Below are 14,047 nucleotides of genomic sequence, written 5' to 3' on the forward strand. Positions count from 1 at the left end.
CACGACTAAAGAACAAAATGCAGAAGAGGCTTCTGACTGACACAATGAATGTATTTTCTGTGTTGTTTTTCCACAATGAATATGTAACTAAATAGCAGTTCCAATGTTGTTACTACATGTATTACTATGTAGATATCTATTCAGTGTTCAGTGTCCAGGGTTGAATATATGTTCTGTCCCATTACAGCTGTCCACCCTGTTATTCCTTGGTCCACACTGATATCTTGGGATCTTTCACAAATGAATTCAGTTACATTGTCAAACATGAAGAATTTGTGTCATTTATTTTAAAAGTAAGACATGGCCAACACCACACAATTATATAAAATATCATTAATACCCGTCTCAATTTAGAAAGATAAGGTGCAAATTAGATGAAGTTCTGTATAAAACCACACTTTGTATACAATCTGTTATTTCTTTATATTCGACCAGAACAAATGGACAGGGTTGACAAGGGGACACAATAGCTTTATGAAAATGTAAATGTTATTAAAGTAGTCCAATGAAAGTAATTAAAGACAGTTAAGTGCATGTCCGTAACATGGTGAACATATCATGACTGATTCATTGAAAATGTGTTTATAAGGATCTAACTCTAAGTGCTGGAGCTTGGCCAACATGTTTCTCTACAAGTCAAATATTTCCTTTTTATAGTAAAACATAAAAGGAATAGAATTTAAAATGTTGCATGGTCCAAATGGTACTGTTTTGTGATATTGACCCAGTTAACAGAGCTAGTTTGTTGAGCTCGGTCAGGTTCAAGCACAGCTAGATGAACCTGACCAAACAGAGGGTTTACTTCCATCCATAGTAGGTGTGTTATAGTGAACAAAACACGGTTATAACACACATGTGGACAAACCCTAACCCGCAGGGAAATAAGACTCCTGTCTCGTCCTCCATTCATTCAAGACGCAGACATCTTTATCCTGTCAGCTGGGGGACTTTTTTCCTTGTCGGGTCACGTGGTTCTCCTGGCCAGATAAAACATGTGCGAATCAGAATGAAGCTACAACAGTAGTTTTCTATTGAAGAACATTTTCAGCATAACTGCCTTCATCTTCAGTGTAAGAAGAATTTGGTTAAAATAGATCTTTACATCAAAAAAAATATTCAGGGGACAAACACAAGCAGAGAGTAGCTTAGAGGAGGAAGAGAGGTAGAGAGATGGAGCAAGGAAGGAGAGAGAGTACCCTGGAAAGTCAGATGCTTGTCACACATTCCATGGATGTTTGGGCTGGTCCAGGGGAGGCAGAAAGGCAGGCTGGCAGTAAAAACACATTTCGTCTCCACCCTGCATTAATCCACTGTGTGTGTGTGTGTTACAAATGATTCATTTGCACAGTTCTTTATAAAAACAATTGCATTATTTTTATAAAACCTACAGCAGTAGCAGTACTAGTTATGTCTCTGAGAGCGAGGCGGATGTATAGCGAATGGCAACAAAATATGATTGGTTTTATTTCTTATATGTTTTCTATTTCTATGTTGTCAGGTTCTAGTTTTGTATTTCTATGTTGGGGTTTGTTTGGGATGATCTCCAATTAGAGGCAGCTGGTCCTCGTTGTCTCTAATTGGAGATCCTACCTAAGTAGGTTTTTTTTTCCACCTGGGTTTGTGGGAGTTTGTATTTGAGTTAGTGTATGTTTCACCTCTGCGTCACAGTTTGTTGTGTTGTATTTCAGTTTATTTATATGTATTGCATAGTTTCACAGTAAAATAAAGTGTGGAACGACACACATGCTGCACTTTGGTCCGCTCCTTCCTACGACAGCCGTGACAGAATCTCCCACCACCAAAGGACCAAGCAGCGTGGTATGGACCAGTGGACTGTTGAGGAGATATGGAGGAGTATATCCAGGGCTTTGGAGGATTTAGGGGCAGGAGAAAAGCGCCTCCCATGGGAACAGGTGGAGGCAGCGAGAGCGTGGCAACAAGGGAAGCACGAGAGGCAGCCCCAATAATTTTTTTGGGGGGGGCACAGTCCATACCCTCCTGAGACGGTCCACAGTCCGGGAACCTCCTGAGACGGTCCACAGTCCGGGAACCTCCTGAGACGGTCCACAGTCCGGGAACCTCCTGAGACGGTCCACAGTCCGGGAACCTCCTGAGACGGTCCACAGTCCGGGAACCTCCTGAGACGGTCCACAGTCCGGGAACCTCCTGAGACGGTCCACAGTCCGGGAACCTCCTGAGACGGTCCACAGTCCGGGAACCTCCTGAGACGGTCCACAGTCCGGGAACCTCCTGAGACGGTCCACAGTCCGGGAACCTCCTGAGACGGTCCACAGTCCGGGAACCTCCTGAGACGGTCCACAGTCCGGGAACCTCCTGAGACGGTCCACAGTCCGGGAACCTCCTGAGACGGTCCACAGTCCGGGAACCTCCTGAGACGGTCCACAGTCCGGGAACCTCCTGAGACGGTCCACAGTCCGGGAACCTCCTGAGACGGTCCACAGTCCGGGAACCTCCTGAGACAGCATGCAGTCCGGAACCTCCAGCGAGGGGGGGGTACTGTCACGTCCTGACCCTAGTAAGAGGTTATTTTCTATGGTAGAGTAGGTCAGGGCGTGACAGGGGGTGTTTTGTGCTTTTCTACATTTTGTATTTGTATGTTTAAGTTCTAGTTTTTTTCTACAATTGGAAGCAGCTGGTCCTCGTTGTCTCTAATTGGAGATCATATTTAAGTATGGGATTTTCGTCCTGGGTTTGGTGGGTTGTTATATTTTGAGTAGTGTTTGTTTCTCTCTGCGTCACGGTTTGTTGTTTTTGTCAATTCAGTTATTTATGTTTTGCAAAGTTTCACGGATTTAATAAAAATGTGGAACTACAACCACGCTGCACTTTGGTCCGCTCCTTTTGACAGCCGTGAGAAATAATTACTTTTGGGGATCACATTTTTGATTACGTTTAGTTAACATGGGGGAAAATACTAATCTTTTTTACAACTTCTTTAAACCAAAAAAGCTCATTTGCCAACATTTCTGAAAATGGATATATATATATAGTGTTTTGGAATTAAACTGTTCAAAAGTAATGTATAGGCAACAATCAGAAAATACAGAAAGTAACTAACGGTCAGAGAGTATTATCTATATCATTATGCTGTAGGTAGCCTAGCAGTTACAGTGTTGGGCCAGTAACTGGTAACGGCTCCAGGGTTGCTGTTGATAATGTCTGACCCTGGGTATGACCCCACTCTCTGAGGGTGTCTCAGGGGTAGTTGGGATATGCAAAAAAACACCCATACACACACTTGTATATGTGTGAAACAGTACAAATATAAGCACCCACCAAATTACTATTATAATATCCACTGCCTCGTCCCTACATGGATGAACCTACTTGTCCATATGCTTACCTGGACAAGCTACAGTACAAACTCTGGGGTAGAAACAAACAGGTCTGGAGGCTATAACTAGGCCATAACAAACCGGTCTACAGGCTGTAACTAGGCCATAACAAACAGGTCTACAGGATATAACAATGGAAACAAATTGGACACACACACACTCAACACACACACTGAACACGTACACTGGACACACACACAAACACATTCTGGATACACACACACACACACACTGGACACACACACACACACACTGAACACACACAAACACTGGACACACACACTCACTGGACACACACACACTAAACACACACACTGAACACTCACACGTGACAGGCTTGTAATATTTTCTGATCTTTTACCACTTTGCATTTATTATGATATATTTTACTGTTTGTGTTTGTACCACAGGAGGTTGGTGGGACCTTATTTAGGGAGGACAGGCTTGTAATGGCTGGAGTGGAATAAGTGGAATGGTATCAAACACGTGGTTTCCATGTGTTCCATTTCATTCACTCTGTTCCAGACATTATTATGAGCCGTCCTCCCCTCAGCAGCCTCCTCTGGTATGTACTGTCCTGTATGTGAGAGAGCTCCAACAAGGAATTACAATGTATGTATTACTTTTAATACCTGCAAATGGCAAATAAACTACTGGAACTCCTTATGAATGTCTGCAGCCGACAAGAGGTGAAAATATTACCGGAATATTCTGCAAAATGTTGATGAAGACGTCACTCAATCCACCCAAAACAACATGCAGTCTTTCCACAAGACTCCCATGAAGTTATAGTGTGAAGTTATGAGTCGACGTTAAAGTAACATTCTCACAACACACTGCACTTGTTTTATCCTGTTTTAGATGTATCCTCTGTTTAAACATTTAAACTCTTACAATAACACTGTTAAAATACCAATGTGATCATTTCTTGTCTTTTATGTTGGAAAAACAAATTGTACAATTATATGTGGACATACGCTCCATAGTTGTACAAGTATACATGGATATATTGTACTTTTCATAATAAAACATACTTGAAACAAGAAAAAGCAGGTTAATTGTGAAAACAATTTCGTTATTGATTTTTACATTGCTTCTCCCTGTCTCATGTTGACGTTTGTCATGAATCTTGACCTGGAGGCAGAACTGTGCGATTTCCTCTAGATATGTCAGCTGCAAAGTCAGAATTGGCTGTGGAAAATGTTGTTTTATGGTTTTAATTTAAGGGAAGGATTAGCAGTGTGGTTAGGGTTGAGGTTAGGATTAAAATTGGATTGTATTACTTTGTGCCTGTGCCAGCTAGTAACCACTTTGCTGAACTGCCTCCAGGGCAAGATTCATGACAATAAATGCCAACCTGCCTCCAGGGCAAGATTCATGACAATAAATGCCAACCTACCTCCAGGGCAAGATTCATGACAATAAATGCCAACCTACCTCCAGGGCAAGATTCATGACAATAAAGTCTTACCTGTGGCTCAGTTTGTAGAGCATGGTGTGTGCAACGCCAGGGTTGTGGGTTCGTTTCCCACGGGGGCCAGTACAATTATTTATTTTTTTTAATGTATGAAATTTATACATTCACGACTGTAAGTCGCTCTGGATAAGAGCATCTGCTAAATGACTAAAATGTAAATGTAAATGTAAATATAACTAGGCCATAACAAACAGGTCTACAGGATATAACTAGGCCATAACAAACAGGTCTACAGGATATAACTAGGCCATAACAAACAGGTCTAACAGAATATAACTAGGCCATAACAAACAGGTCTACAGGATATATCTAGGCCATGACAAACAGGTCTACAGGATATAACTAGGCCATGACAAACAGGTCTACAGGATATAACTAGGCCATAACAAACAGGTCTACAGGATATAACTAGGCCATAACAAACAGGTCTACAGGATATAACTAGGCCATAACAAACAGGTCTACAGGATATAACTAGGCCATAACAAACAGGTCTACAGGATATAACTAGGCCATGACAAACAGGTCTACAGGATATAACTAGGCCATAACAAACAGGTCTACAGGAAATAACTAGGCCATGACAAACAGGTCTACAGGATGTAACTAGGCCATGGCAATGTGAGACAGCTAACTGTTAATGTGAGAGACAAAGACATGCTATGGCTCAATGAATGTAACCTACAGCAAGTTCAACCAATATGGCTTTGGTAAATAAAGAGGTGAATAAATTCATAACCTGGTCCTTGAGTACCATTTGGTCTGGCAGGCTAGATAAATATGTAAATGATAGATTTGTTCCTGTGTCCATGTTCCATTCTCATCTGATATGCTATAGATGACACCTGTTCCTGCAGAGGGAAACAGATTCTATCTGACCAGGGTTCTCCTGCATTAAACCTCAATTGGGGCCTTTATCTTATGACACATGTTGCATTCAGTCAGTCAGTCAGTCAGTCAGTCAGTCAGTCAGGCAGGCAGGCAGGCAGGCAGGCAGGCAGGCACATGCTCTCTTTCACACACACACAATGGTTGGATCAACTGGTGTGTGTGTGTGTGTGAGAGAGATAGAGAGACAGTGTGGTTATAATAGGCATCACTCAGATAGAAACCCACTTAGACACCCCAGCTAGGAAACAAGCACTCACTGAGGTCAGGTATGGCCAATACGTAGGCCAACATACATGAACACACTTGATAGAGAACAGAATATATCTTTCTAAAAAACATTCTTGGAACGTTCTCTTTTGTGTGTTTTTTATGGATAGTTTTCTTAATGTTCTCGGAACAATTTGAGAACCTGACTTTAAGTAGAACCATGATGAAATCTGTAGGAAATGTTATGTTGAAATACTGACATTCTCACAGAAGAATGTTGTTTCTTAACTTTCTCTGAACTATTACAGAACATGCCCAATGTCACAGCAGTTGCAGAACATTCCTAGAACATTAGCAAAATTCAAATGAAATGTAACCATGTTTGAACTTTTAGGAAACATTATGTTAAAGTAATAAAATAATGTTTTTTTTTGTCAAGTTCCTTAAGCTGAGAATGTTCCAAAGCCAGTTAACTATCCTGCACCATTCCCAGAAAGTTGTGAGAAAGGTTGTTTGCAAAACAACCATAGGACAACCACACTCTCACCAAGCTCTCAGAAACAAGGTTGTCAGAACTTTATGTGCCGCCGTAGCTGAGACATGTGGTTCTTCAACACAGTTTTTAAGAAGGTGGTTGTTTACAGACACTGTGGTGGTGGGTGTGGGCTCATTGTTCAGGTTTCCTCTGTTGCACTTCCTGTGTTTAAAGTTCAGCAAGAGAGTGTTGAATCAAAAAAGACCATGATTTGGGGGATTTTCACAAAATGTAATCCATAGAAAGGTCATTTGGAAGAAGGATTGTCGACATATACTGTATATAATATCTGACTAAAACAATCATTTCAAAGCTTGCTTTGTATACGGTGACATATATCAATCAATCAAATGTGTTCATAAAGCACTTTTTACATCAGCAGATGTCACAAAGTGATATACAGAAACCCAGCCTAGAACCCCAAACAGCAAGCAAGGCAGATGTAGAAGCACGGTGGCTAGGAAAAACTCCCTAGAAAGGCAGAAACCTAGGAAGAAACCTAGAGAGGAACAAGGCTCTGAGGGGTGAACAGTCCTCTTCTGGCTGTGCCGGGTGGAGAGTAAATGGCCATTAAATGGGGAAAAACACTAATCTTTTTTAGAACTTCTTTAAACCCTAAAAGCTCATTTGCCAACATTTCTGAAAATGGATAAACGATATAGTGTTCTGAAATTAAATTGTTTATATGTAATATATAGGCAACAATCAGAAAATACAGAAAGTAACTAACTGTCAGAGAGTATTATCTATATCATTATGCTGTAGGTAGCCTAGCAGTTACAGTGTTGGGCCAGTAACTGGTAATGGCTCCAGGGTTGCTGTTGATAATGTCTGACCCTGGGAATGACCCCACTCTCTGAGGGTGTCTCAGGGGGAGTTGGGATATGCAAAAAAAACATACCCATACACACACTTGTATATGTGTGAAACAGTACAAATATAAGCACCCACCAAATTACTATTATAATATCCACTACCTCGTCCATACATGGATGAACCTACTTGTCCATATGCTTACCTGGACAAGCTACAGTACAAACTCTGGGGTAGACACAAACAGGTCTGCAGGCTATAACTAGGCCATAACAAACAGGTCTACAGGATATAACTAGGCCATAACAAACCGGTCTACAGGCTGTAACTAGGCCATAACAAACAGGTCTACAGGATATAACTAGGCCATAACAAACCGGTCTACAGGCTGTAACAAGGCCATAACAAACAGGTCTACAGGATATAACTAGGCCATAACAAACAGGTCTACAGGTGTCACGGTTGTCGTTGGGAAAGGAGGACCAAAATGCAGCAGGTATGTGGTTGCTCATCTTGAACTTTTATTAAACTCAAAATGAACACCAAAATAACAAAACGAACTCACGATCAACGAACAGTCTTCTCAGGCTCACACACGCTAGACAAGAAACAATCTCCCACAAATTACAAACACAAACACCCCCTAATATATAGTACTCTCAATCAAAGGCAAATAGACAACACCTGCCTTCAATTGAGAGTCCCCACCCCAATTAACCAAACATAGAACCAGACTCACCAGACCAAACATAGAAATACATGAATACAAAAACAGTGCCCAAAAACCCCAGAATACACAAATCAAATGCCCCACTAAATAAAACACCACCCCGAACCACATTAAACAAATACCCTCTGCCACGTCCTGACCAAACTACAATAACAATTAACCCTTATACTGGTCAGGACGTGACAGTACCCCCCCCCCCCTCTAAAGGTGCAGATCCCGGACGCACCTCATAAATAAACAAAACCCCAAACAACAACAAGAAAATCCCCCTAAACTAAAGGGAGGGAAGGGAGGGTGGCTGCCGTCACCGACGGCACTTGTGCTACACCCCCCCTCCCCAACCCACCTATACAGGTGGTGGTTCAGGCTCCGGCCTACAGTCCTCCAGAATGCTGACAGACTTAATCTGATTCGGGCCGTAGGCAGACTCCCCTCGTTCCGGATCGTCGGCTGACCTCCTCCTTTCCACACTGTAGGCAGACTCAATCATTATACCGTTAATCAATATTCGTTTTAAATTGTCAGGCTTACTTAGTTCAGGGTTGCTGCTAGACTCCCTTGGTTTCGGGTCATCGGCAGACTCTGGGCAGACGGGCCACTCTGGCAGATCCAGCGCGGCGGGCCACTCTGGCAGCTCCGGGCAGTCGGGCCACTCTGGCAGCTCCGGGCAGTCGGGCAACTCTGGCAGCTCCGGGCAGTCGGGCTACTCTGGCAGCTCCGGGCAGTCGGGCCACTCTGGCAGCTCCGGGCAGTCGGGCCACTCTGGCAGCTCCGGGCAGTCGGGCCACTCTGGCAGCTCCGGGCAGACTGGCCACTCTGGCATCTCCGGGCAGACGGAGCACTCTGGCAGCTCCTGACTAGTGGGCGGCTCTGGCAGCTCCTGACTGGCGGGCAGCTCTGGCGATTCCTGACTGGCGGGCAGCTCTGGTGACTCTTGACTGGCGGGCAGCTCTGGCGACTCTTGACTGGCGGCAGCTCTGGCGACTCTTGACTGGCGGGCAGCTCTGGCGACTCTTGACTGGCGGGCAGCTCTGGCGACTCTTGACTGGCGGGCATCTCTGGCGACTCTTGACTGGCGGGCAGCTCTGGCGACTCTTGACTGGCGGGCAGCTCTGGCGACTCTTGGCTGGCGGGCAGCTCTGGCGACTCTTGGCTGGCGGGCAGCTCTGGCGACTCTTGGCTGGCGGGCAGCTCTGGCGACTCTTGGCTGGCGGGCAGCTCTGGCGACTCTTGACTGGCGAGCGGCTCTGGCGACTCCTGACTGACGGGCAGCTCTGGTGACTCCTGACCGGGCTGATGCACTGGATGCCTGGTGCGTGGTGCTGGTACTGTGGTTATCAGCCTGGGAACACGCACCTCCAGGCTAGTGCGGGGAGCGGGAACAGGACGAGTCGGACTGGGCTGACGCACTGGAAGCCTGGTGCGTGGTGCTGGTACTGGGGGTATCAGCCTGGGAACACGCACCTCCAGGCTAGTGCGGGGAGCGGGAACAGGACGAGTCGGACTGGGCTGACGCACTTGAAGCCTGGTGCGTGGGGTGCTGGTACTGGACGTGCCAGACTGGGAACACGCACCTCCAGGCTAGTGCGGGGAGCGGGAACAGGACAAGTCGGACTGAGCTGACGCACTTCCGGGTCCGCACGAGAGACAGGAACTGGAAACACCGGGCTATGGAAGCGCACAGGCGGTCTTGATCTTACCTCCTGCACAACCCGTCCTGGCTGGATGGAACTAGTAGCCCTGTACGAGCGGGGTGCTAGTACAGGGCGAACTGGGCTGTGCAGGGGCCTGATGGTTGCCGTGCGTAGAGCGGGAGTAGGGTAGCCTGGTCCTAGGAGGCGTACCGGCGACCAGACGCGCTGCGCAGGCATCCTCCTACCAGGCTGGATGCCCACTCTAGCACGGCATCCATGAGGGGCTGGAATAACTCGCACCGGACTGTGCGTGCGTATGGGCGAGATAGTGCGCTCTTCAACAAAACACGGCGCCCTCCACTCAATACGCTCCTCCATATAATCACGGGTAGCTGACTTCTGGCTCTTCCTTGGCCTAGCCAAACTACCCGTGTGCCCCCTCCCAAAAAAATTCTTGGGGGTGCCTCTCGTGCTTCTCCCTCAGCGCGTACAAGGCCTCGTACCTCCGCCTCTCCGCCTTGGCTGCCTCGATTTCCTCCCGTGGGCAACGGTACTCCCCAGCCTGGTGCCAAGGTCCAGCCCCGTCCAGAACTTCCTCCCAGGTCCATTTCTCCCGCCAGTCCAACTCGAATTCCCGCTGCTCCTTACAGTCCACCTTTTGCTCCTTCCTCTGCTGCTTGGTCCTTTTGTGGTGGGAGATTCTGTCACGGTTGTCGTCGGGAAAGGAGGACCAAAATGCAGCAGGTATGTGGTTGCTCATCTTGAACTTTTATTAAACTCAAAATGAACACCAAAATAACAAAACGAACTCACGATCAACGAACAGTCTTCTCAGGCTCACACACGCTAGACAAGAAACAATCTCCCACAAATTACAAACACAAACACCCCCTAATATATAGGACTCTCAATCAAAGGCAAATAGACAACACCTGCCTTCAATTGAAAGTCCCCACCCCAATTAACCAAACATAGAACCAGACTCACCAGACCGAACATAGAAATACATGAATACAAAAACAGTGCCCAAAAACCCCAGAATACACAAATCAAATGCCCCACTAAATAAAACATCACCCCGAACCACATAAAACAAATACCCTCTGCCACGTCCTGACCAAACTACAATAACAATTAACCCTTATACTGGTCAGGACGTGACAGTACCCCCCCCCCCCCCCCCCCCTAAAGGTGCAGATCCCGGACGCACCTCATAAATAAACAAAAACCCAAACAACAACAAGAAAATCCCCCTAAACTAAAGGGAGGGAAGGGAGGGTGGCTGCCGTCACCGACGGCACTTGTGCTACACCCCCCCTCCCCAACCCACCTATACAGGTGGTGGTTCAGGCTCCGGCCTACAGTCCTCCAGAATGCCGACAGACTTAATCCGATTCGGGCCGTAGGCAGACTCCCCTCGTTCCGGATCGTCGGCTGACCTCCTCCTTTCCACACTGTAGGCAGACTCAATCATTATACCGTTAATCAATATTCGTTTTAAATTGTCAGGCTTACTTAGTTCAGGGTTGCTGCTAGACTCCCTTGGTTTCGGGTCATCGGCAGACTCTGGGCAGACGGGCCACTCTGGCAGATCCAGCGCGGCGGGCCACTCTGGCAGCTCCGGGCAGTCGGGCCACTCTGGCAGCTCCGGGCAGTCGGGCCACTCTGGCAGCTCCGGGCAGTCGGGCTACTCTGGCAGCTCCGGGCAGTCGGGCCACTCTGGCAGCTCCGGGCAGTCGGGCTACTCTGGCAGCTCCGGGCAGTCGGGCCACTCTGGCAGCTCCGGGCAGTCGGGCCACTCTGGCAGCTCCGGGCAGTCGGGCCACTCTGGCAGCTCCGGGCAGTCGGGCCACTCTGGCAGCTCCGGGCAGACTGGCCACTCTGGCAGCTCCGGGCAGACTGGCCACTCTGGCATCTCCGTGCAGACGGACCGCTCTGGCAGCTCCTGACTAGTGGGCGGCTCTGGCAGCTCCTGACTGGCAGGCAGCTCTGGCGATTCCTGACTGGCGGGCAGCTCTGGCGATTCCTGACTGGCGGGCAGCTCTGGCGACTCTTGACTGGCGGGCAGCTCTGGCGACTCTTGACTGGCGGGCAGCTCTGGCGACTCTTGACTGGCGGGCAGCTCTGGCGACTCTTGACTGGCGGGCAGCTCTGGCGACTGTTGGCTGGCGGGCAGCTCTGGCGACTCTTGGCTGGCGGGCAGCTCTGGCGACTCTTGGCTGGCGGGCAGCTCTGGCGACTCTTGGCTGGCGGGCAGCTCTGGCGACTCTTGGCTGGCGGGCAGGTCTGGCGACTCTTGGCTGGCGAGCGGCTCTGGCGACTCCTGACTGACGGCAGCTCTGGTGACTCCTGACCGGGCTGACGCACTGGAAGCCTGGTGCGTGGTGCTGGTACTGGGGGTATCAGCCTGGGAACACGCACCTCCAGGCTAGTGCGGGGAGCGGGAACAGGACGAGTCGGACTGGGCTGATTCACTGGAAGCCTGGTGCGTGGTGCTGGTACTGGGGGTATCAGCCTGGGAACACGCACCTCCAGGCTAGTGCGGGGAGCGGGAACAGGACGAGTCAGACTGGGCTGACACACTTGAAGCCTGGTGCGTGGTGCTGGTACTGGACGTGCCAGACTGGGAACACACACCTCCAGGCTAGTGCGGGGAGCGGGAACAGGACGAGTCGGACTGAGCTGACGCACTTCCGGGTCCGCACGAGAGACAGGAACTGGAAACACCGGGCTATGGAGGCGCACAGGAGGTCTTGATCTTACCTCCTGCACAACCCGTCCTGGCTGGATGGAACTAGTAGCCCTGTACGAGCGGGGTGCTAGTACAGGGCGAACTGGGCTGTGCAGGGGCCTGATGGTTGCCGTGCGTAGAGCGGGAGTAGGGTAGCCTGGTCCTAGGAGGCGTACCGGCAACCAGATGCGCTGCGCATGCATCCTCATACCAGGCTGGATGCCCACTCTAGCACGGCATCCGCGAGGGGCTGGAATAACTCGCACCGGACTGTGCGTGCGTATGGGCGAGATAGTGCGCTCTTCAACAAAACACGGCGCCCTCCACTCAATACGCTCCTCCATATAATCACGGGTAGCTGGCTTCTTGCTCTTCCTTGGCCTAGCCAAACTACCCGTGTGCCCCCTCCCAACAAAATTCTTGGCGGTGCCTCTCGTGCTTCTCCCTCAGCGCGTACAAGGCCTCGTACCTCCGTCTCTCCGCCTTGGCTGCCTCGATTTCCTCCCGTGGGCGACGGTACTCCCCAGCCTGGTGCCAAGGTCCAGCCCCGTCCTGAACTTCCTCCCAGGTCCATTTCTCCCGACAGTCCAACTCGAATTCCCGCTGCTCCTTACAGTCCACATTTTGCTCCTTCCTCTGCTGCTTGGTCCTTTTGTGGTGGGAGATTCTGTCACGGTTGTCGTCGGGAAAGGAGGACCAAAATGCAGCAGGTATGTGGTTGCTCATCTTGAACTTTTATTAAACTCAAAATGAACACCAAAATAACAAAACGAACTCACGATCAACGAACAGTCTTCTCAGGCTCAAACACGCTAGACAAGAAACAGGCAAAACAAGAAACAATCTCCCAGAAATTACAAACACAAACACCCCCTAATATATACGACTCTCAATCAAAGGCAAATAGACAACACCTGCCTTCAATTGAGAGTCCCCACCCCAATTAACCAAACATAGAACCAGACTCACCAGACCAAACATAGAAATACATGAATTCCAAAACAGTGCCCAAAAACCCCGGAATACACAAATCAAATGCCCCACTAAATAAAACACCACCCCGAACCACATAAAACAAATACCCTCTGCCACGTCCTGACCAAACTACAATAACAATTAATTCTTATACTGGTCAGGACGTGACAACAGGATATAACTAGGCCAGAACAAACAGGTCTACAGGATATATCTAGGCCATAACAAACCGGTCTACAGGCTATAACTATGCCACAACAAACAGGTCTACAGGATATAACTAGGCCATAACGAACAGGTCTACAGGATATAACTTGTCCATAACAAACAGGTCAACAGGATATAACAAGGCCATAACAAACAGGTCAACAGGATATAACTAGGCCATAACAAACAGGTCTACAGGATATAACTAGGCAATAACAAACAGGTCTACGGGATGTAACTAGGCCATAACAAACAGGTCTACAGGATATAACTATGCCACAACAAACAGGTCTACAGGATATAACTAGGCCATAACGAACAGGTCTACAGGATATAACTTGTCCATAACAAACAGGTCAACAGGATATAACAAGGCCATAACAAACAGGTCAACAGGATATAACTAGGCCATAACAAACAGGTCTACAGGATATAACTAGGCCATAACAAACAGGTCTACAGGATATAACTATGCCACAACAAACAGGTCT

This window comes from Salmo salar, chromosome 01 (assembly GCF_965601325.2).
Source record: "Salmo salar chromosome 01, fSalSal1, whole genome shotgun sequence".
In the NCBI taxonomy this organism is placed as follows: domain Eukaryota; kingdom Metazoa; phylum Chordata; class Actinopteri; order Salmoniformes; family Salmonidae; genus Salmo; species Salmo salar.